The following is a 25,093-nucleotide window of genomic DNA, read 5'->3' on the forward strand; positions in this document are numbered from 1 at the left end:
GAAAGGTGGTATCCCAAGATCACACCTCCGGCCGGGGACTCCAGCACTGACTGACCAGGCTACATCTTCTTTATGCATTCATCCACAGTTGGGCCTTTGAAGCCACTGCTCTGAACCGGGCTGACTTTGCTCCACACGACCATGTCCAGTGTCACTCATTTCTCTGCAGACACCATGGAGCTTCTGGGTTGTTTCTTGGCTGTGGTGAATAGTGCCAAAATGGATATTGTGTTCAAGGACCTATATATTCTTGAGAATATGCCTAAATATTTCATTTTCTATTTTCTTTTTTTTTCAGTTTGTTGTAGGGTCTGAACTCTGGGTCTGGGCTATATTCTTCAGCCCTTCAGCTCAAGGCTAACACTCTACCACTTGAGCCACAGCAACACTTCTGGCTTTTTCTGCTTAGGTAATGCTGAGGAATTGAACCCTGGTCATCATGCATGCAAGGCAATCAGTCTACCACTGAGCTACCTTCCCAGCCCCTCATTTTCTATTCTTCTTTTTTTTTTGGTTGGTCATGGGGCTTCAACTCAGCCTGGGCACAGTCCCTCAGCTCTTCAGCTCAAGGCTAGTGTTCTACCATTGAACCACATTGCCACTTCCAGCCTTTGCTGCTTATGTGATGCTGAGGAATCAAACACAGGGCCTCCTGCATGCAAGGCAAGCAGTCTATCACTGAGCCACCTTCTAGACCCTCTTTTGCTTTTGAAGACAGGGTCTCTACTGTGTAGTCCAGGCTAGCCTTGAACCTAGTATCCTCTTGCCTCAGCCTCCTCAGTGCTGGAATTTCAGGTGTACATTACTTAGCCCAGTTACATTTTTCACCTAACTGTTCATCAGTTCCATTGTGATCCCAAAGATATGCTTAAATGCCTTGATGAGAGGATCATCTGCAGGGAAGCTCTAAGTCACTCTTTGCCTTCTTGGGGCATAGGACCATTCTTCACCTCAATGCAGCTTCCTGGTCTGTCATGCCCTGGGGAAGGAGGCCTTCTGTGCCCACCAGGGTTAGCTGGTCTCAGTGATGTCACTCACTCAGCACACATGATGTCATTGTGCTCCGTGCACTGGAGCAAGGCAGGAGAAGCACACATTGAAGGATTTGCATTCTGCTGCTATGGTCACAATCGGAGCCTTGAGGTTAGGACATTGTCCTCCCAGGCTGGCCTAGGCTGGTGTCTCTTGCTCCCAGCCTGGTTTCTGCAGGAGAGGGAGTGTCTCACTGCTGCTTTCCCCCTTCATGTGCACACAATATGAGAATTTGATGTACCTTTCTCTGGGACTGCTGGGACAAATAGCCTCAACCAGTGGCTTACATTCACAGCTTCTATGGGGATCCACTTTGCACTCCTCTCCTCACTTCAGGCCCAGTTATGGTTCTTGATTTTCTTGAGCTTATGGATGTATCCTCAGCCAACCCTGCCTCTGTTCCCAGATTGTGCCCTCTGTGTACTGAGTCTTCTCCAGCTGGGGTGCTTAGGAGGACACTGTGGTTGGCTCTAGGACCCACCCTCAATTCAGAGTGAACTCATCATGGGATGTTGAAACACTCACCCACAGACTCTACTTTCCTGTTCACTAGCACTGGCTGGAGACTGGGAAATAGCTTACGGGCCATGTGTAACGAAAAACAAAATCCCCTGACTTTTCTCCACATTTCCACCACAGTCCACAAAAAAGCTGTGGCCCTGAAAATTTGATCATTTGTCCCCAGTAGCAAGCAAGCATTTCCTTTTTTTTTAAAAAAAATCTGAGACTATGACTTGAAGTAGGTATCTGATGCTTTTGCTCATTGGCAGGTGCTCTACCACCTGCGTCATACCTCCCACCCTGAGCATTTCCTCATGGAACAACAGACACAGCCCAGCCCCTCTAATTCAGTTCACTTCTCACCCTAACTTCCCCTGCTGTGTATGTGTAGGCTCAGGTTGCTTGCCTGTGTTTCTGACTCTGCCCCCAGGTGGGGCTGATAAGCTCAAAGGAATTAGGACCTGGGACAAATTCTTACGGGTTCACCATAAAGGATGCCACTGAAAATAAATGTATCGCAAGGCCCTGCTCCATGAATGCTCACATCTTCAGCTATCTTGAAGTTCTCAAAACCTCTCATTTTGTACTTTTTTTTTTTTTTTTTGGGTCCGGTTGTGGGGCCTGAACTCTGGGCCTGGGCACTGTCCCTCAGCAATTCAGCTCAAGGCAAGTGCTCTACCACTTGAGTCACAGCGCCACTTCCGGCTTTTTTCTGTTTTGCTTATGTGGTGCTGAGGAATTGAACCCAGGGCCTCAAGCATGCAAGGCAAGCACTCTACCACTGAGCCACTTCCCAGCCCGGCTGTACTTTTTTTTTTAATGCAGATTTCATTGGATGGGGATTACTGTGTCAAAGTGTGATCAAGCAGAAAGGGTGTGACAGGGTGCTGACAGGGCCAAGCTGGGGGCCTAGCAGAGCCTCTGCCTGCACTCTGTGGTCCTCCTGTTGGCACGTGGGTCTGGATCGTTCCCCAAACTGGTAAAGGGATGTACTGTCAGACACTGGTCAGGATTCTGCTGGGATGGCTCTGAGATGGAAAAGCTGTGTGCAGTAGTTACCATGGCCATCTCTGAAACAAAGCTCAGGTTCTATGGCCTGTATTCCAGAGGGAGTTAATGAGCCAGAAGCTGAGCACCCAGATCCACCTGTACAGTCCAGTCCCACCTGCACAGTCTCAGGTTCTCGTTCACCCATAGTGTTGGCCACAGCACGGCTGTGTGTAGAGCACATGGGCAGCAAAGATGGCTTTGAGAGAGGGAGTTGAGTGGGTAGAGCCCGATTTGCTTTATGTTTATTTCATAACCAGACCATGGAAGCATAGGTGCATGATAGGGTGTGAACTTGACAGTGATTGGTTCCTTTCCTCCCCTGCCATGCCACCCGCTCTTTTTTGCTTTAAAAAGGGCTTGCTGTGTGTTAATAAATGAGTTTTCCTGCTTGACTTGACTCTCCACTGTGTCTGATTGTCTCCCAGGCAAAGGGAGGCTGGGGACTGGTTGAACTGCCGCACTTATTTTTCCTCTGACCCCTTCCATCTTCGAGGAACAGACAAAGACCCGACATCTGGCACCCAACTTGGGGCATGAAAGGAAAAGATGCTGGCTGAGGCTAAGCAGCCTCTCAGGGTAAGTGAAACCCTTAGTATGGGTAATGCTACCTCACAGGAGAAGGAGGAGGAGGCAACATTAGGCCTTAGGGAGTAAAGGAGGACTTGGGAAGTGGGAAGGAAAAGGAATGGTTCAAATTCAACTGAGAATGCACTGAAACATGCACAGTGGAAGTCAAAACAAGGGTGAAAGTTACCCCCTCTAACTCAGGTGCCCCTGACGCTAATAGGCCTTCTCCCTATTGCCCTGTTTGAGGGGAGGTACGTCACCCTATGCGACCTGTGAGAGGGACCTGCAAGACCTGGATCCCTACCAAACTTCCACGGAGGGGCCGAGGGCTGGGGAAGTAACCTACTCAGAGACCTACCCAGGAAAGGAAGGGCTACCCAGGAGCCCCACCCTAGACCATAGGATTTGCTTCCCCAGGCATATCTGGTCAATCTGGTACCAGGAGCTAACAGGCCCTTGGAATGGTACCATGGGAAGCTAAGGACTGGCTGGATGTGGCCAAAGCCATCCTCACCAGTTCTCAGTTTATTAAATGGTGTGCTTTTTTAAAGGAGGAATGCAGAGTGCTGGCGGTAATAACCGGCAGGGTCAACCGGTGATACCTATTACTTTTGCCATGTTAACAGAGATGCAGCGTCCAACAGGCTGCAATACCTGGTCTGTAGTGTGACCAGGTGAGGCAGTCAGGACTGGCCATATGGTACAAACTGGATGATGGGCTTACTGAGTCCTTCAGAGCAGGAATGAGATAAAAACCTGGTGAGCCTCTAGCTGAATTTATAGACTGAGTCCAACAGAGTATTAACTGCAAGCTGCTGGCAGGGAACCTACAAGATCAGTTTGTAAAGCTGCTGGTTTGGGAAGGAATGAATGCAGATCACCGAATGGCCTGTGAGGTATTGAGAGAGAAAGTTCCCTGAGCAGATGGTTGGTGGCCTGGCAAGATGTGGGAACACAACAGCACCAGTCCCAATCACTAGCTTTAGCATTACAGGCTCAGACATCAGCAATGTCTGAGGCTATTACCCATCACCTGCAGCACAGGGCCAAGGAACCCTAATACCATTGGGGAGAGGGACTTGTTTTAATTGCGGGCAGGAGGGACACTTTAAGAGGGACTCTTTACAACAATCCCCCACCACCTGGCCTGGGGTAGGGGGTGGCAAACTGCCCCCAACACCCTGTCCCAGGTGCAGGAAGGGATACCATTGGGAAAAGGATTGTCGTTCCAAGTTTGATTTAGATGGAAAGCCTTTAAACTAGGGTAGGGGCATTCTCCAGTCCCGTTAACTCAAGGAGGAACCCCCTCTGCTGCGAGGCCCAGGCAGCCTCATGGCAGGATGACCCAGGCCCATTAGACTGTCCCCCTGGTGGAGGCATTCAGCCCTATCATGAGTATTCTCATAACATAGGTGGGAAGCAGTTTCACTGCTTAATTGTCACGGGGGCAGATCGAACTGTACTCAGTGAGGAGGAAGTGCCATTGGACTGGAAACTTGCATCTGGGCCCCCGATATTGGGGGTAGGAGGCAACTCCCAGTTCAAAGAGATGATCACCCTTATGAACTGGACTAACCCAGATTGAGAGCAGGGAAAGATATGCCCTTTAGTGGCAAAGAACCTCACTGCCAATTTACTAGTGCAAAACATGCTAAGACAAATGGATGCCATGGTCACTACAGACCATCGAGTATCCTATGATGATATCCTGGATGGGGAAGAAGCACAAAGGCTTAAACAGGATCTAGAGGGAATTAAGGAAAAGGATTTTTTTAACTTTCATAATTACAGAGAAAATCATAGGGGACCCGCTCTGGTGCACCCCCAATCCTAAAGGCCACTCCCCCACCCCCAGTACCTCTCATTAGGTGGAAGCCAGGAAGCCCTATCTGGGTGGAGCAGTGGTCATTGACCAAACTTAAACTTGTAGTCCTCCACCTTCTGGTGGAGGAACAGAAAAACCTTGGGCACATACTCCCTTCTGTGAGTCCTTGGAACACAACCCTATTTGTTATTCAAAAAGCCTCTGGGGCTTGGCATATGCTCCAAGATCTAAGTAAGGTAAATGAAAGGATGGAAGTAGTAGGAATGCCCCTAAGAGGCAGGCCCTGGACTCCTGCTATACCTTCAGAATATACCTTGGTTGTGATTGATATTCAAGATTTTTTTTTTTTAAATCCTCCTGCATCCAGATGACTGTGAGAAGTTTGCTTTCTCCATCCCTTCTAGCCCGGCCTTTTGCCAACAATACTTAGCCACACTTTTAGGGCCTATACTTGGTTCAGATACCTCCCTTGCCTATGCCTACATGGATGATATAATCCTGGGGCACCAAGACCCGGGCCCCATGGAGGGCCTTCTGGCCCAGGTTCTCACCATATTTAAAAAGGGGAGTTTTACCATAGCTCTCAATAAAATTCAAAATGTACCTCCTTTTAAGGTGTTTGGAACCCACCTTACCTTGACTCAGGCCAGGCCCTTAAACCTTTGCTGGATATTCCAGCCTCTCTGACCTCAACCCAACTTCAGAGCCTTTTAGTGGAAATCATTGGCTGTTGCCATGGGTTCCTGTCCCTAGAGATAGTCTTGTGCCCTTATTTGCCCTACTAAAAGACAGGACACCCCATGAAGTTATTACAATTACAGACAGCCATCGGGTAATATTTTTGCAGTTCCAAGAATCCCTGGATGAAGTTTCCTGGAGGATGTATTCTATTTTTGATCCCATTTCCTTTGGTTGTTTGCAATTTTAATTCAAAGGGGGGAGCCATTAGAGTGGGTTCCCACTCCCTTGGGGGGGCACACCTCGGGTGTACTCTCAGGCTGACCAACTTGCTATTGTCAAGTGAAGGACCCAAGCCCAAAGGTAGTATGGCTTGGATCCTCACTATATTGTTTTTCTTTTTCGGGTGGCAGATGTTGAGAGGCTCCATCGAGCCAATGCTCGTCTTGCTCTCTCCTTGGAGGGGTTTCTAGGGCAAATTGTCTGCATTGACTGGGAGCCTTTCCAGTCGCATGTGGCAGGTGCCATGTCTTTTGGGAAAGCTAATGCTGTCGAGACAGCAAAGCAGAAGCCTCGGCCTCACTCCTGCAGAACATGCAGGATTGGTTTTGTGAGCAGTTACTGCAGCGTGATTGTGGGCTAGAGCAAAATGCCAGGTTGGCATCTTAAAGGACAGTAGTGTAGTGTCGCGGTTCTGGAGGGGGTGCTGTGAGGACTGGGTGCTTCACTTCCTGTGGCAAGTCCTATGTCAGAAAGGAAGAATCCCAGAGATTGGTGGTGCCCCAGCCTGCCCTGCACAGCCCTGAGACCTGAGACTGTGGCTGGGCTTGGCACTGTCTTCGGGTGGGAGCCGGGCACAGGGGCCAGAGGTTGGGGGCAAGCTTAGGGAGAGACAGCCTGCAAAAGCTCCAGGGGGCAGTAGCTGAACCGAGTCTGAACAGATAGAAAAGGATTTTTAGCAGAGAACAGTGCTGAGAGTGTAAGCTGTACCTGAACAGGAAATCTGCTTGCCACAGTGTTGCACAGGATGGGACTCAGTCTCCCCTCCCTTAGGGGTGCAGAGTCGGACTGTCATGCAGTGCTCCCCCACCCACCCCCAGGTCATATCTTGTTCTCTGTGCTGGCCATATGGGAAAACTCTGGGTACTGACAGCAAACTTGAGTATATTGGGGCCGAGATTCCAGGGTGCCGGGGCTCAGGATAGGCTGTGATGGGAATTCCCTGCCCCTAGAGACACCATCTACATTGAGGATGAGGTAACCCTGGCCCTGGCTGAACAGCTGGGACCCTGCCTGGTGGGATCCCAGAGAATGTGCACTGCCTGCTCATGAGTGACATGGGGGTTCCCATCCCCAGGTCAAAGACAGGAGCCATGGAGCCGTGTTGGGAGTGGGGCACGGTGCTTTCTAGGGGTTTGAACTCAGGGCTGGAGGGCTGAGCAGAGCATCAGTGCCACCCCCTTTCTCTGCCCCTGCAGCCCCCACTGGAAGTAGGGGCCACGGTGGAGGACACGGTGGTGCGGGACACGGTGGTGAAGTCGTTTTGGGCCATCTCCCACAAGCTCTCGCCCTCTGACATCGAAGTCCACTTCATACTGCTGGTGAAACGGCTAGCAGGGGGAAACTGGTTCACTTCCTGCACCTTTGCCTGTGGTCTCTTCTCTGTCTGCTACCCAGGAGTGTACAGCGCTGTGAAGGCAGAGCTCCCCCAGTGAATCCCCGGCTCCCCTGCCACCACCTGCCCCACCACCCCTGTCCTGTTCTCTTGGGACAGCTCACCTGCTGGGCCTCAGTGGCTCTCCCCCCCCCCCCACGGATGCTTGGATGTGCAGTAATCCTACCTGTTGCTCCCTTGAGCTGCCTTGACTGAAGGCCCCCCTCCTCCTCTTCCTCCTATCCTGTCTGAAGCCTCCTATGCCCTGGGCAGCAAGCATGGCACCCAAGGGTCTACCCCATCTGATCTCTCCTGGCTCCAGGTTCCTCCTGCCCAGTGCCACTCTGGATCACCACCCCAGGTACTCCCGGAAACTCTGCTCAGATGACACCCCCATGGTGAGGCGGACCACAGTGTCCAAGCTCTGGGAGTAAGCCAAGGCCCTGGACCTGGATAACGTCAAGAGTAAGATCATCCCCACGTTCTCCAACTTAGCCTCTGATTAGCGGGTGTGTCTATGCCCCCCCTCCTTCCCCAATTGGCCTCTCTCCCTTCCCCCCCGTCCTGCCACTGGGCCCTCATCTCTTATGCCACTTGGGCACTCAGCACCCCTTTTGCTCCCCAGGACTCTTTGCGGCTGCTGGCAGTGGAGGCGTGTGTCAACATCACCCAGCTCCTGCCTCAGGAGGACCTGGAGGCCCTGGTGATGCCCACACTGCGGCAGGCGGCCGAGGACAAGTCCTGGTGTGTCTGCTACATGGTGGCCGACAAGTTCACTGAGGTGTGTGTGGCCTGCAGGGCACAGGCAGGGCCAAGGCTGAAGGGAAGAGGGATGCGTGTCTCTCCTGCAAGGCAGCGGGCAGCCTGACGTCCATGGGCAGAGAAGCCAGGGCTGGATCTTGGCAGGGTCAGGTTAGACTGGCTTGTGTGGAGCCCCGCTGCCCCCACTTGCGGGGTGCACGTTCACAATGAGAAGCTGTCACTTACTCCACTTTGCACATGGCAGAGCCCAGAGAAGTTGGGAAAGGTGGGAAAGGCAAGCTCTCTGTCCTGGGCTCTGAGCGAGATTCTTGTCCTGCCCAGGAGTGGAAGGTGCAGACAGACAAGGAGCTGAGGTAGAAACAGGGCTGCCCACCAGCACACTATACCAGTTACACTGGTAAAAGAGCATGAGGACCTTGGAGGGCTACCCTTGTGTGTGCCCTTAGTGTGGACCCATCGGCTTTGGTGGTGGTCAGGAGCAAGCGTGGTCAGGAGCAAGCTTAAGGCATCTCTGGCAACCAGTCTCAAGAAAACGCAGAGTCACTAGGCACACCTTCGTAGAGACATGTGTTCATACTTGCAGAATGGGGTTCTGAACAGGGGCCTTGTGCTTGCTGGGCAGGTGCCCCCCTTCTTGAGGCACACCCTACCCTTTTGCTTCATTTTTCAGCTAGGATCTCGAGCTTTTTCCTGGGCTGACCTTGGACTCCAATTCTCCTAACTCTGCCTCCTGTATAGCTAGCTAGATTGTAGGTGTGAGCTGCTGTGCACAGCCTATTTTATAACTGTGGGAGGTCCTCCCTCCAATCCCCCACGCAATCCTTCTCCCCCCCACCAAAGTTGTAAAGTTTGTTTTGCCACATAATGACTTGGGCATCTCATTGTTTCAATGGATCCACCTGTATCCCTAGTTAAACGATTTGTTTTTTCCCTTCCCTTACAAAAATTATACCAACCTCAAATACAGGGAAAGCAAGGGTTCTACCATGGGGGAGGGACATATAAAGCAACAAAGAAATAATCTTATAAATGCATCAGAAACAATCACCTGAAAGAAAAACAACATTTGAATACATATCTTAGGGATGATCTCCCTAACATCAATTTATTGGAACTTTTCTGCTTGACTCACACATATACTAGTTATTGCAAATTAGGGAAACCATGGGACCTGTGTTTCTTTGCGCCTGGCTTACTTCACTTAATATATTTTTTTCCAAGTCTTTCCATTTCCTAACAAAAGGGAGAATGTCATTCTTTCTGAGGAAGGCATAGAATTCCATTGTGTATATATACCACATTTTCTTGATCCATTCATCTACTGAGGGGCATCTGGGTTGGTTCCATATCTTAGCTATGGCAAATAATGCTGCAATAAACATAGTCATGCTGGTAGCTTTAGTGTGGCCTTGTCTGTGATCATTTGGGTAAATGCCCAAAAGTGGGAATACTGGATTATAGGGGAGCTTTATGTGGAGACTTTTGAGGAACCTCCATACTGCTTTCCAAAGTGGTTGAACAAGTTTACACTCCAACCAACAATGCAGTAAGGTTCCCTTCTTTGCATATCCCCTCCAGCATCTGTTGTTATTAGAGTTCTTGATTTTTGCCATTCTAACTGGGGTGAGGTGGTACCTCAATGTTGTTTTGATTTGCATTTCTTTTATGGCTAGGGAGGTTGAGCATTTCTTCATGTGTGTATTGGCTATCCTTCTTTCCTCTTCAGAGAAGTTTCTCTTTAAATCGTTATTCCACTTATTTATTGGGCAGTTGTTTCTTTGAAGTTTTTTTGTTGGGGGATTTAATTTTTTGAATTCCAGGTATATGTTAGATATGAGACCCTTGTCTGTTGTATAGCTAGTGAAGATCTTCTCCCAATCTGTGGGCTTTCTATTGATCTTGCTAGCTATGTCCTTTACCATGCAGAAGCTCTGCAATTTCATGCAATCCCATTTGTACAACCTTTCTTTGATTTGTTGTGTTTCTAGATCTCTATTAAGAAAATTTCTGCCTGTGCCAAGGAGTCCTAGGGTTTCTCCTATTCCATCCTGTAATGTTTTCAGAGTGTCTGCTTTGACTCCGAGATCTTTGATCCATTTGGAGTTGATTCTGGTGCAGGGTGATATATAAGGATCTAGCTTTAGTTTTCTACAAGTAGTTAACCAATTTTTGCCAGCACCATTTACTGAAGAGGCTGTCGTTCTTCCATTCTATTTTTTAGATCCCTCATCGAAGATTAGATGGCTATAGGTCTGTAGGTTCATTTTTGGGTTTTCAATTCTATTCCATTGGTCCTGAGGTCTGTTCTTTTGCAAATACGGAGCTGTTTTGATTACTATGGCTTTGTAGTAGAGTTTGAAATTTGGTATTGATATTCCTTCAGCACTGTTCTTTCTGTTGAGGATTGTTTTTGCTATTCGGGGTCTTTTATTGTTCTATATGAATTTTTGGATTGCGTCTTCTATATCCTTGAAGTATGAGGTTGGAATATTGATAGGTATCACATTGAATTTATAGATAGCTTTAGGAAGCCATCTTCCAATCCAGGAGCATGGGAGTTTTTGCCACTTTCTAAGTTCTGTTTTGATTTCCTTTTTCAAGTTTTTAAAGTTTTCATATTAGAGGTACTTCACTTCTTTTTTTTTATTTTTATTTTTTAATTTTTTTTAATTTTATTTTATTTGAGAACATACTGTACAGAGGGGCTTCAATTACATGGGCAGGATAATGCATACATTTCTTACCAAGCATTGCAGCCTCCTCCTTTGTTTACCCTTCACCTCCCTTCCCAGCCTCCCCCCTCCCTCCACCCTATCATACCCCTCCCCCACCCCACACAGACATTGTAAAGTTGGTTTTGACATGACATTTTGTACTTCTCATTGTTGCAACAGGTCCACCTGAATCCTTAAACGACTTGTTTGTCCCCATCTCCTCCACATGTTATACTGACAACAAATATAGTGAAAGCGGGGTTACACTGTGGGGGAGGGACATACAAAGCAACAAAGAAATAATCTTATAAATGCGTTAGAAACACATGCATGAAAGAAACAAAAACATTAAAATACAAATTTAAGGGTTCATTTTCCTTACATCACATTATCTGACCTTTTCTGCTTGACTCATACCTATACTAGATATTGCAAATAAGGGAAACCATGGGACCTATGCTTCTTTGGGCCTGGCTTACTTCACTTAATATAATTTTTTCCAAGCCTTTCCATTTCCTAACAAATGGGGAAATGTCATTCTTTCTGATGGAGGCATTGAATTCCATTGTGTATATATACCACATTTTCTTGATCCATTCATCTACTGAGGGGCATCTGGGTTGGTTCCATATCTTAGCTATGGTAAATAATGCTGCAATAAACATAGTTGTGCTGGTAGCTTTAGTGTGGTCTTGTTTGTAAGCATTTAGGTAAATGCCCAAAAGTGGGATTGCTGGATCATAGGGGAGATCTATGTGAAGTCTTTTGAGGAACCTCCATACTGCTTTCCAAAGTGGTTGAACAAGTTTACATTCCCACCAACAAGGAAGTAAGGTTCCTTTCTGTCCACATCCCCTCCAGCATCTGTTGTTGTTAGAGTTCTTGATTTTTGCTGTTCTAACTGGAGTGAGGTGATATCTCAATGTTGTTTTGATTTGCATTTCTTTTATGGCTAGGGATGTTGAACATTTCTTCATGTGTCTATTGGCCATCCTTCTTTCTTCTTCAGAGAAGCTTCTCTTTAAGTCTTTCGCCCACTTATTTATTGGGCAGTTGTTTCTTTGAGGATTTGTTGTTGGGTGGTTTAATTTTTTGAGTTCCAAGTATATTTTAGATATGAGACCCTTGTCCGTTGTATGGCTAGTAAAGATCTTCTCCCAATCCGTGGGCTTTCTATTTATCTTGCTAGCTATGTCATTTGCCCTGCAGAAGCTCTGCAACCTTATGCAATCCCATTTGTCCAACCTTTCTTTGATTTGTTGTGCTTCCGGGTCTCTATTCAGAAAATTTCGGCCTGAGCCCAGGAGACCTAGGGTTTCTCCTATTCCATCCTGTAATGTTTTCAGAGTGTCTGCTTTGGGTTCAAGGTCTTTGATCCATTTGGAGTTGATTCTGGTGCAGGATGATATATAAGGATCTAGCTTAAGTTTTCTACATGTAGTTAACCAATTTTGCCAGCACCATTTACTGAAGAGGCTGTCTTTCTTCCATTCTATTGTTTTAGCTTCCTTATCGAAGATTAGATGGCTATAGGTCTGTAGGTTCATTTCTGGGTTTTCAATTCTATTCCATTGGTCCTGAGGTCTGTTCTTATGCCAATATCAAGCTGTTTTGATTACTATGGCTTTATAGTAGAGTTTGAAATTTGGTATTGATATTCCTCCAGTAGTGTTCTTTCCGTTGAGGAGCGTTTTTGCTATTCTGGGTCTTTTATTGTTCCATATGAATTTTTGGATTGCCTCTTCTATTTCCTTGAAGAATGAGGGTGGAATTTTGATAGGCATCGCGTTGAATTTGTAGATAGCCTTGGGAAGTATTACCATTTTCATGATGTTAATCTTGCCAATCCAGGAGCATGGGAGGTTTTGCCATTTTTTAAGTTCTGCGTTGATTTCCTTTTTCAAGATTTTAAAGTTTTCATCATAGAGGTCCTTCACTTCTTTGGTTAAGTTAATTCCTAGTTATTTTATTTTTTGTGGGGCTATTACAAATGGAGTTGCTTTCCTAATTTCAGCCACACTTTTCTCATTGTTGGCATATAGAAAAGCCATTGATTTTTGAGGGTTAATTTTATATCCTGCTACTTTGCCAAAGTTTTGAATCAGCTTGAGTAATTTGGGAGTGGAGTCTATGGGATTCTTTAAATACAAGATCATGTCATCTGCAAAGAGGGAGAGTTTTATTTCTTCTTTGCCTATTTGGATCCCCTTTATGTCTGCATCTTGTCTTATTGCTGTAGCTAGGCATTCTAATACTAGATTGAAGAGAAGTGGAGAGAGTGGGCATCCTTGTCTTGTTCCTGAGTTAAGAGGAAATGGCTTTAGTTTTTCACCATTGAGTATAATGCTGGCTGTAGGTTTGTCATATACAGCCTTTATTGTATTGAGGAATGTTCCATGGATTCCTAATTTTTCCAGAACCTTCATCATAAAGGGGTGTTGGATCTTGTCAAATGCTTTTTGTGCATCTATTGAGATAACCATGTGGTTCTTATTCTTGCTCCTGTTGATGTGATGAATAATATTAATTGATTTGCGTATATTGAACCAGCTTTGCATCCCTGAAATGAATCCTGTTTGATCACGGTGTATGATTTTTTGGATGAATTGTTGAAGTCGATTGGCCAAAATTTTGTTGAGAAGTTTTGCATCAATGTTCATCAAAGAAATGCGTCTATAGTTCTCTTTCTTTGATGAGTCCCTGCCTGGTTTTGGGATGAGGGTTATGATGGCTTCATAGAATGTGTTCGGTAGTGAGCTTTCTCTTTCAATTTCATTGAAGAGTTGGAGGAGTATTGGTGTGAGCTCTGCTTTGAAGGCCTTGTAAAATTCCGCTGTAAAACCATCTGGTCCTGGACTTTTCTTAGCTGGGAGGTCTCTTATTGCTGTTTCTATTTCAATGCTTGATATGGGCCTGTTAACCTGGTTTAACTCATCTTGGTTTAGTTTTGGCATGTCAATATTTGCTAGGAATAGGTCCATTTCTGTCAAGTTCTCAAACTTATTAGCATAAAGTTTTGAGAAGTATTCCCTTATAATGTTCTGAATCTTGGTTGTTTCCGTGGTGATGTTTCCATTCTCATCTCTGAGTTTATTAATTTGGGTGTGTTCTCTCCATTTTCTGATAAGGTTTGCTAAGGGTCTGTCAATTTTGTTAAGTTTTTCGAAGAACCAACTCTTTGTTTTGTTGATTCTTTCTATAGTTTTTTTGGATTCTAATTCATTTAATTCTGATTTAATTTTAATTATTTCTTTCCATCTACTGGATTGGGGTTTATCTTGCTGCTCTTTTTCAAGGAGGTTTAGATGTGTCATTAAATTGTTAGTTTCAGATCTCTCCAATTTGTTGATGTAGGAGCTCAGAGCTATAAACTTGCCTCTGAGTACTGCCTTTGCTGTGTCCCAGAGGAGCTGGTAATTTGTGTGTTCATTTTTGTTGAATAGCATGAACATTTGAATTTCCTTTCTAATCTCTTCCATGACCCACTCATGATTCAGCAGTGTGTTGTTCAGCCTCCATGTGATACCGGACTTTCTTTGGTGGCTTTTGGTGTTGAGTTCTAATTTTATTCCCTTGTGGTCAGTGAGAATGCAAGGTATAACTTCCATGTTTCTGAATTTAGACAAGTTTGCTTTGTGGCCTAAAATGTGGTCTATTTTAGAAAACGTTCCATGTGCTGCTGAGAAGAACGTGTATTCTGATGCTGCTGGGTGAATTGTTTGGTAAATGTCTGTTAAGTCTAGTTGATCTATGCAGCTGTTTAGATCTGCGGTTTCTCTGTTGAGTTTTTGCCGAGTTGGTCTATCTAGTGGGGAGAATGGTGTGTTAAAATCCCCAACTATTAATGTCTTTGGATCTATATGGGATTTGAGGGAAAGTAGTGTTTCTTTGATAAATTTGGGTGCTCCATTGTTTGGCGAATAGATATTTAGAATTGTAATATCCTCCTGAAGGAGAGATCCTTTAATTAGTATGTAGCGACCTTCTTTATCTCTTCTCCCGAATTTTAATTTGAAGTCTATTTTATCTGACATTAGGATTGCAACTCCCGCCTGTTTATGAGGGCCGTTTGCTTGGTAGATTTTCTTCCAGCCTTTGACATTGAAAATGTGTTTGTTTTTACGGGCAAGATGTGACTCCTGCAGGCAGCAGCTAGAAGGGTCTTGTTTTTTAATCCAACTAGACAGTCTATATCGCTTAATTGGAGAGTTCAGTCCGTTAACGTTAAGAGATAGGACTGAGAGGTATTTGGGAGTTCCTGCCATGTTATCCACCTTCTTGGGGGCTGTGAAAACTGGGTTCTTCCTAAGGTTTTTGGATTCTCAGTTTGGGTGCAGTTTCTTGGCCTTTGTTGTGGTGTTGTTTGTTTTCTATGTGTAGGACATCTTTAAGAATCTTTTGTAGGGCTGGTTTGGTGGAGATGTATTGTTTCAATTTTTCTTTGCTATGGAAGGTTTTTATTTGGCCTTCAGTTATGAAGGAGAGTTTAGCTGGGTACAGTATTCTTGGTTGATAGTTGTTTGTTTTTAGGGCATGGCATACGTCATTCCAGGCTCTTCTTGCTTTGATTGTCTCTGCTGAGAAATCTGAGGTAATTCTAATGGGTTTCCCTTTATAGGTGATTACCCTTTTCACCTTGACAGCTTTAAGGATCTTTTCCTTAGTCTGGGTTGATCCTGTGTGGATTATAATGTGACAGTGGGATGTCCTATTCTGGTCTGGTCTATTTGGGGTTCTAAAAGCTTCTTGTATCTGAATAGGCCTATCTTTTTGTATGTTTGGGAAGTTCTCTGCTAGGATCCTGTTAAACAAATTTCCTAGACCATTAACTTCTGTTTCTAGGTGCTCCTCTACACCCATTTTCCTTAGATTGGGCCTTCTGATGGTGTCTTCCAGGTGTTGGATAGACCTATCGTATTTCTTGGACTTGTCTTGGATGGTTGTATGTTCTTTCTCTATAATATCTAGGCTGTCTTTAATCCCTGAGATTCGATCTTCTGCATCGTCTAACCTGCTGTCAAGACTCTCTACTTTGTTTTTTATCTCTTTTCCTTCTAATTGGTCAGCTTTGATGGCTTCAAGTTCTTTGTTGAAGCTCTGTTTTAGGTCTTGTATGAATTTCTTTACTTCCTTAATTTGGTGTTCAGTGTTTGTTCTCAAATCACTTAGTTTATTGGTTATGGTTTATTTGGACTCCCATTCCTTCTGTTGGGTTCCATTCAGCATTCCCTTTGTTGTCTCCCTGACTTCCTTCAGCTCTTTGTTAATGGATTCCATGAATGCCTTTAGTGATCTTTGTGTATTCTCTACCTGGTCTCTCATTTCCTGAATTACTCTTTGATTAGCTTCCTCCCGTCTGTGGGATTCCTGCAGTTCTCTTTCTTCCCATTCGTCGGATTCCTGCAGTTCTCTTTGAGTGTTCTCTGCCTGCTCACGCCATTCCTCTCTTTCTCTTTGAGTATTCTCAAGTTGTTCACGCAAATTCTGTATCAGTTTTTGAGTAGCTTTCTCACGCTTATGATATTCCTGTATAAACTTCTGGGATGCCTCCTCTCTCTCCCTATCACGCTCATACAGAGTCGTTTGTACATTGTCAAACTTCTCATTTATCATGTTTGCTATTAGTGTTTGTAGAGCTATTTGGGAACTCTCCTCTGGATTATTCTTTATCTGTTCTAATCCCTGATTATCAAGATTGGGAATTGAGATACCCGAATTTGCCATTTTTCTTGTGTTTTTCCGGCTTACTCTGCCCATTTGAGATGAAGATTGCACCAATTTTGTGCTAGAACACTATCTTAAGGCAACCATCAACCAAAGTTTGCGTTTGTACAGTCAATAATCTACAGATACAATCTAGTTCAACAGATACATCTATTCAACATCAAACAACTATATGTTAAAGGACTTCGAACCGCAGAAAAGAATTTGGAAAACCAGAAATTATTAGGATTAGGGAGAGATGTGGGTAAAAAATAGGAATAGATTGGTGTGGGGAGGCACAGGGAGAGTTAACTATGTCCTAATCACAATGCAGGAAATGGGTTGGGTAGGATGCAAGTAGAGAGAGAGAGAAAAAGAAGAGACGGAAAGGGGAATGAAGAGAGACCAGAAAAAAAAATAGAAACGTAAAAATTAATGTTATTATAGAGGTTAAAAGACCGTCTATTTAGAGAGGAATATGAATATGTTCAGAGAAGGGGAGGGACATAGAGGAGATGTGAAAAAGTTTAAGGATGCGAAAGGGAGAAGATAAGATCAGAAGTTCAGTAGAGCTAGACAAAAAACAAAAAGATAATTAAGAAAGAAAGAAAAAGAGAAAGAAGACAAGAAAAGAAAGGAAAACGCTCATTCACATATTCCTAAAATAAAAATTATAAGATGAGAAAAAAAAAGTTACTGGAAAACAATTATTTTTTCAGAAGAGGCAAAAATTAAAGATTAATAAAAGTTTTAGAAGGGAAAAAATTTATATATATATATATATATATATATATATATATATATATATAAGGTAACAAAAAACAAAAAACAAGCAAAAAAAAGAAAAGAAGAAGAAGAAAAAAAAAAGAAAAAAAATTCTTTTGATTTTTTTTTTGGGGGGGGGAGGAGTGGGAAGAATCCTGTTTCTCCCTTTTGTCTGTAACCAGTCTCTTGTTGGAGTCTCTGGTCAGCTTGAGGTCCTGTGGCTTGATTGGTTTCTTAAGTCGGTTTGTTGGAAGAGGCAGAAAAATGCTCTGCTTTACCCAAGATTTTGAGATCCCCCTCCCAGGTTAGTTTTCTGGGAGGGTGATCTGCTTTGAGAATCACAAAAGAGGGGGATGTGGTGATGAGGCTAGGTTCTGGGTAGAGTTGAGGCCTTTCAACAAACAGTAGCTTTTCCCTGGGGCTATTTTGTGATAAAGCTCACAGCGCCCAGCCTGGAGCCATTCTCAGGGTTTCTGTTTTTCAATTGATTGTGGTGGCTGCTAGAGGGAGGGGCAGCCTCTTCCTCTGGTTACCCAGTGAGGCAAGGCACTCCAATGGCTGGCGCCTGAGCTGGGTGACTTTTCCCTGGATGGAGCTGAGTCTGGCAGGTCACTTCGCCATTAAGTTCTTGTGACCTGCTAAATGACTCGTTTTATTCCAAGGCCTGAGCTGGAGCTAGCAGCTCCTCCGAGCTTTGTCGGTATCCAAGATGGAGATCACCGGTGCTGGGGGGGGAGGGGTGGCCTTCCCTCCTCTGCTCCCTGAGAAGGAGTGAGGACGTCGGGCTTGTACTCACGCCGAGTCTTGGATCCTGGGTCGTCTCTGGTCTGCAAACAGCAGGATGAAGATGTCCGCTCCTTGTCGGTTCTTGTTGGTGTTGAGTAGAATCCGCTCGTCCGCTGCGTCTGGATCCTTCGTCCTGGACTCTGTGTCTCAGGTATGACCCCGCGGCGGTGGTCGCCACCGCGACCCTGCCGTCGCAGCGGCAGCTGACGTGTTTCCTTGGCTTCCCCTCTCTTGTCTAACTCTCTGTCCTGTGATGGCACACTTGGTGTGATTCTCTGGCTTAGGACTGTTCACTGGAACTCTAAAACTGCTTTCTATGCGAGAGCTTGTTCAGATTCCAGCTTCTCCTCCGCCATCTTCCCCCTTCACTTATTTGGTTAAGTTAATTCCTAGGTATTTTTTTCTGTGGGGCTATTACGAATGGAGTTGCTTTCCTAATTTCAGCCACACTTTTCTCCTTGTTAGTATACAGAAAAGCCATTGATTTTTGAGGGTTAATTTTATACCCTGCTGCTTTGCCAAAGTTTTGAATCAGCTTGAGTAATTTGGGAGTGGAGTCTGGGATTCTTTAAATACAAGATCATGTCATCTGCAAAGAGGGAGAGTTTTATTTCTTCTTTCCCTATTTGCATCCCCTTTATGTTTGCATCTTGTCTTATTGCTGTAGCTAGGCATTCTAATACTAGATTGAGGAGCAGTGGAGAGAGTGGACATCCTTGTGTCATTCCTGAGCTTAGAGGAAATGGCTTTAGTTTTTCACCATTAAGTACAATGCTGTCTTTTCGTTTGTCATACACAGCCTTTATTGTATTGAGGAAGGTTCCATGGATTCCTAATCTTTCCAGAACCTTTATCATAAAGTGGTGTTCGATCTTGTCAAATGCTTTTTCTGCATCTATTGAGAAAACCATGTGGTTCTTATCCTTGCTCTTGTTGATGTGATGAATTATATTAATTGATTTGCGTATATTGAACCAGCTTCGCATCCCTGAAATGAATCCTGTTTGATCGTGGTGTATGATTTTTTGGATGACTTGTGGAAGTCGATTGGCCAAACTTTTGTTTAGAAATTTTGCATCAATGTTCATCAAAGAAATGGGTCCATAGTTCTCTTTCTTTGATGAGTCTTTGCCTGGTTTTGGGATGAGGGTTATGATGGCTTCATAGATTGAGTTCGGTAGTGAACTTTCTCTTTCAATTTCATTGAAGAGTTGGAGGAGTATTGGTGTGAGCTCTGCTTTGTAGGCCTTGTAGAATTCCACTGTAAAACCATCTGGTCCTGAACTTTTCTTAGATGGGAGGACTCTTATTGCTGTTTCTATTTCAATACTTGATATGGCCCTGTTAAGCTGGTTTAACTCAACCATGTGGTTCTTATCCTTGCTCTTGTTGATGTGATGAATTATATTAATTGATTTGCGTATATTGAACCAGCTTCGCATCCCTGAAATGAATCCTGTTTGATCGTGGTGTATGATTTTTTGGATGACTTGTGGAAGTCGATTGGCCAAACTTTTGTTTAGAAATTTTGCATCAATGTTCATCAAAGAAATGGGTCCATAGTTCTCTTTCTTTGATGAGTCTTTGCCTGGTTTTGGGATGAGGGTTATGATGGCTTCATAGATTGAGTTCGGTAGTGAACTTTCTCTTTCAATTTCATTGAAGAGTTGGAGGAGTATTGGTGTGAGCTCTGCTTTGTAGGCCTTGTAGAATTCCACTGTAAAACCATCTGGTCCTGAACTTTTCTTAGATGGGAGGACTCTTATTGCTGTTTCTATTTCAATACTTGATATGGCCCTGTTAAGCTGGTTTAACTCATCTTGGTTTAGTTTCGGCAGGATATTTCCTTTAGTACAGTGAGTGCCTGCTGTTCTCTCATTCCCTCCATGCCCCTCCCTCCCGTCTCCACCCATGAGTTGGGCAGTTCACGTTCCTCAATGTTCAGTGAGCTCCATGGATGCACTTTTTTTTCCCATCCTTTTCTGCTCCTTGGACCCTCCCAAAGATAACACGGGAACAGACTGTTTATCACATAGAGAACACAGAAGAATCAAAAGTTAAAACCAAAACATATATATGTATTTTTTTTTGTTTTGACATCTTGAGATTTGTTTCAGTATGTGTAATATTTTATATGAATATGAAGAGATGCTTAGGCAATGGGCCTTTGTGATTCTCTCCTAAGACTATTCTCCTTTGGTCTCACTGCGTGTGAGTTTCTGGATTTCTGTTGCAGTTGTCATATCCCAGTGTATTTTAGTTTTTTCTTTCTCTCTCTTTTTTTTTTTGGGTCCGGTCGTGGGGCCTGAATTCTGGGCCTGGGCTCTATCCCTCAGTTCTTCAGCTCAAGGGTAGCCCTCTACCACTTGAGCCACAGTACCACTTCTGACTTTTTTATTTTTGCGTTTGTGGTGCTGAGGAATTGAACCCAGAGCCTCATGCATGCAAGGCAAGTGCTCTACCACTCAGCCACATTCCCAGCCCTCAAGTGCATTTTAGATCTAACTTCCTTATATCAGAGAGAATGTGCACCATTAATCTCCAATCTTGGCTTACCTCACTTCACATGATTTGTTCTAGTTCCGTCCATTTTCCTGCAAATGATATTATTTTATTCTTTCTAATTGCTGTGTAAAGTTCCATTTTCCACATTTTGTGGGTCTACTCATCTACTGTGGGACATCTGGGCTGTTTTCATATCTTGGCTATTGTGAGTAGTGTGGCAGTGAACATGGGTGTGCAGGTGTCCTTGTCATGACTTTCAGTTTGGATGCCCAGGAATAGGTGGGAGGGAAGGTCTGTGTTTAGTGTTTCCAGGAACCTGCAGACTGCTGTCCTGAGTGGCTGTACTAGTTCAAATTCCCACCAGCAGCGCAGTAGGGTTCCTTTTCTCCACTTCCCCATCAGCATTTGTTCAAATTCACAGTGTTGGCCAATCTAACTGGATTAAGATGGAATCTCAGGGTTGTTGTGATTTGTACTTCCTTCATCCCCAGAGATGATGAGCATATCCTCCTGTGTTTCTTTGCCATTCTTCCCTCTTCTGAGATGTCTCTCCTTAGCTCCCCTGCCCATTTAGTGACTCAGCCCACTATATTTTAGTATAAATGTGAAAGCAGGAGACTCTGCATCGCTGGCATGTTTTTGGATCTGGTCACAGAAAGCCCCACTTTGGATGATGTGAACTAAGGTCTGTGGTTTCTGCGCACGCTGCTGGCGACGAGGCCTGGCTCTGGGGAGAGCAGCCTGCCTAGTCTCCACACCTCTGGCACTGCTTCTGCCTGGATTTTGGCCTCCATAGCTGAGAGGCTGCCTGACCCCCTTTTGCTCCACACACCCCACCTCTCCCTGGTTCTGGGTTTATAGCTCCAGATAGCAGGGGGACCTGAGATAACCAAGACAGACCTGGTGCCCGCCTTCCAGAACCTGATGAAGGACTGCGAGGCCGAGGTGAATGCCGTGGCCTCCTACAAGGTGAAAGGTGGGTGCTCATGACCCATGCTTGAGGAGGGCAGCTCAGGGTCGAGGTGCAGCTGGCTCCATCACATCCCCCACCCTGGCCTGCAGAGTTCTGCAAGAACCTCTCCGCACATTGTAGGGAGATTGTGATCATGACACAGATCCTGCCATGGATCAGGGTAACCGGTTTGGTGGAGGGAGTCAGCTGGGCATGAAAGAGGGCACAGAACAGGCTGTGGAAACATCCCAGGCACCTGGTTCGCAGGCTGTAGACAATGAGATGGAGGCATTGACCCTGCAGCCCACCCCCAGGCTCCCTGTCAATCAGGTGCAAAGAAGACTGAAGCAGGTTCCCTGGGGCCTCCCTCCTTTCTCCCTCCCAGGAACTGGTGTCTTATGCCAACCAGCAAGTGAAGTCCCCCTTGGCCTTCATCATCATGGGTCTCTCTCCCATCCTGGGCAAAGACAACACCATTGAGCACCTTCTGCCCCTCTTCCTGGCCCAGCTGAAGGACGAGATGAATCTCCCTTCCCCCAGTCTCCCACCCAGTTGATCAATCGAGATCCTGGAATCCATTGGATATCCCCGGGGCCAGGTTGGGGCTGGGGCAGTGGTCCTGGGGAGATGGCAGGTCTGTAAGTTGTTGCTGTGGGGTGGCACTTCCCTCCCCCATTCTGGGCCGCCTTGAGTCACGCATCACTGGAGCCCCATCCTCTGCAGTGCTCAGAGGTGTGGCTGAACATCATCTCCAACCTGGACTGTGTGAACGAGGTGATCGACATCAGGCAGCTGTCCCAGTCGCTGCTGCCCGCCATCATGGAGTTTGCCAAGGACACCAATTGGAGGGTGTGGCTGGCCATCATCGAGTACATGCCCCTGCTGCCTGGGCAGCTGGTGGATGATCCAGAGCATGCCAGGTAGGGCAGGGATGGGAGAGGAGGATAGCCAGCCTCCCTCACTCTTGGAACCCTCACCACCTCTCTCCTCTAGCAGGGAGAGGAATTCTTTGATGAGTAACTCAACTCTTTGTGCATGGCATGGCTGGTGGACCATGGTGAGTCCTGGCAGAAAGACCCGGTAGCCAGTGGGTGGGGCCATGCCACTGTAATGTCTGTGCCCTGTCCCCTGCTGTTGGAACCCTGGGAAAGGCTGGCTTTGAGCCATGACCCATTCTAAAACTCCCCTATAGCCTTCCTGTCCCCCTTGCAGTCTATCCCATCCATGAGGCAGCCACCAACAACCTCAAGAAGCTTGTGGAGAAGTTCAGGAAGGAGTGGGCACATGCCACCATCATTCCCAAGGTGCTGGCCATGTCTGGAGACCCCAACTACCTGCACCGCATGACTACCCTCTTCTGCATAAACATGAGTGTGGCCCACGCCACACCTGCACCCAGGAGCCGGCTTCACAGTGGAGGGGCACTCACGGCCCCCCTGACACCAAGCTTGCAAATGGAGAGGCTGAGGGCCAGGGCAAGCAGTACACATCTGGAGCTGCGCAGGCTCCAGGCCTCGAGCACCCTTGGCCTGGGTGTGGGTGAGGTGGTGTGAGACCCACCGTTGGCTGTGTGTTCAGAGTTGAGCTCATTGTAAATCGTAATTGGGGGAGATGGTATCAGTTGTACACTCTGTTTGGATGCCAGTGAGGGTTGGCATAGCCTCGACATCCGGGCCCAGGTGGCAGGCACTCACTGTACTGATCGTGTGCCTGTGCTTGGACAGGTTCTGTAGGAGGTGTGAGGGCCGAACATCACCACCAACCACATGCTACCCTCTGTCGTGCGCATGGCAGGGGACCCCGTTGCCAACGTTCGCTTCAATGTGGCCAAGTCCCTACAGAAGATCGGGCCCATTCTCAACAACAGGTGAGCCGGGACTCGCTGTTCTTATGCTCCTCTCCAGCTACACTGTTTCTTCCTTTATGGTGATACTGAGGGTTGACCTCACTAGGCAAGCATTCTGCCACTTGAGCCATGCTCCCAGTGCTTTTTGCCTTTGTTATAGTTCACAGAGTGTATGTGTAGGCCCAAGCTGCCTGGTCTGTGCATGCTGCTCACACTGCTAGGATAACGGGTGCCACCACATCCAGCTATTGCTAGGGCTTCCTCAGTGGCTGGGATTCCAGCTGTGCACCACTGTGTTCACCTGACACTGCTCCCTGCTGCTTCCCAGTGTCAGCTTCACTGTAGACTGAGGAGTGGGCAGTGGCGGTGGCGAGCCTTATGGGGAGGGGTTGTGAAGGGAAGGGAGCTGAGTGGTGGCTCAGCATTGCTAGCCATCTGGAGATGCAAGTTGTAATTCGGCAGGGGTAGCCATGCATGAACTGAGTTCCCAACTGTGGGCCCCCATCTGCTTCATTCTCCAGCCCATTCCCCTCTGCAGAGCGAGGTCAAGCCAGTCCTGGAGAAGCTGCCCCAGGACACGGATGTGGATGTCAAGTACTTTGCACAGGAGGCCTTGACCGGTGCAGGATGTGGGTGGGTGGGCGATGGCAGGTGGGAGGGGTTGTGGTGCCCTGGCAGGAACCTGGGAAGGCCAGAGAGTGGCAGTGCCCAGTCAGGGACTGGGAGGCCAGACAGGCGGGTGGATGGGTAGAGGGTGGTAGGGCCTGGGCAGGGGCACAAGAGGGCCAGGCTGGGCTTCTGAGCCGGCCCATTCCTGTTCCTCCAGTTCTGTCTCTTGCCTGATGCTGGAAGAAGAGCCAGTGCTAGGGCATCCAATGCCCCGCCTCTGGCCTACCCTTGACTCAGCCCTCCCTGAGCTCCTCCCTCATGGAGCCAGTGTGTTGCTGACAGCCCTCCCTTGCATGTACTGATCCCAGACCTGGCCCCATGCACGTTCCCTGACCCCCCTGGTGAGACAGTGCCCAGCCCCCTCCCAAAGGCTGAGGGACACGCAGTGGGATGGACAGCAGCCAGGAGGAAGGCACCACTCCCGTCCTGTAGGGAGAGACATGAGCGTCCGGATAACCGCGTCTTGCTACTGAGATGGGTACCCATACCTACCTCCCACCCACTTCCCTCCCTTTCCCTCCATACAACCCCCCACCCCAGTGGTTTATTTGTGTCAACTGTACTATTTATATTTTATTCCTTTTTTCCCTCTTTTCACAAAGAAATAAAGGTGTAGAAACAGCCGGCCCTCAGGTCTTAGTGGGGGCTTGGGGGAATGTCTTGGGGCCTTTGTCTCTGCCCTTTTCTGTGAGGAGACTTAGTCCTAAGCACTCAAACTGGTGTCCTGACCCCTGGGCATGCTGCCTGCTGTGGCAGAGCTGGCCAAGGCCACAGGCTGCCTGCGGAAGCCCCACTGTTCACATCCTCCTATTATTCACATCCTCCTACTGCTCAAGTCCTCTTACAGTTCACTGAGCCACACCCCTGCCCTGGGAAAATCATCCATTTTTTGATGAGCACATAGTATTGTATCAAAGGCTGGGTTTCCCACTGGGTACTGCAAGCATGCCCAAGGGCCCTGAGGTAGAGGACATCAGTGTGAGTCTCCTTTAAAGTTTTATATCTTTTCTTTTTTTGGTTACTCCTGTGCATTGAACTCTGGTTCTGGCCGCTGTGCCTCAGTTCTTCAGCTGAGGGTGAGCAC

At 46.6% G+C, this 25,093-nt stretch overlaps 2 pseudogenes; one reads left to right on the plus strand and one right to left on the minus strand.

The window, feature by feature from the left end:
- Positions 1-25,093, minus strand: part of LOC138812426 (voltage-dependent calcium channel gamma-2 subunit-like) — a 351,801-nt pseudogene that overhangs the window by 27,064 nt on the left and 299,644 nt on the right.
- Positions 3,178-24,183, plus strand: LOC138812370 (serine/threonine-protein phosphatase 2A 65 kDa regulatory subunit A alpha isoform-like; annotated as a pseudogene).

This window comes from Dipodomys merriami, unplaced genomic scaffold (genome assembly GCF_024711535.1).
Source record: "Dipodomys merriami isolate MVZ:Mamm:240054 unplaced genomic scaffold, mDipMer1.0.p SCAF_57, whole genome shotgun sequence".
Lineage (NCBI taxonomy): Eukaryota > Metazoa > Chordata > Mammalia > Rodentia > Heteromyidae > Dipodomys > Dipodomys merriami.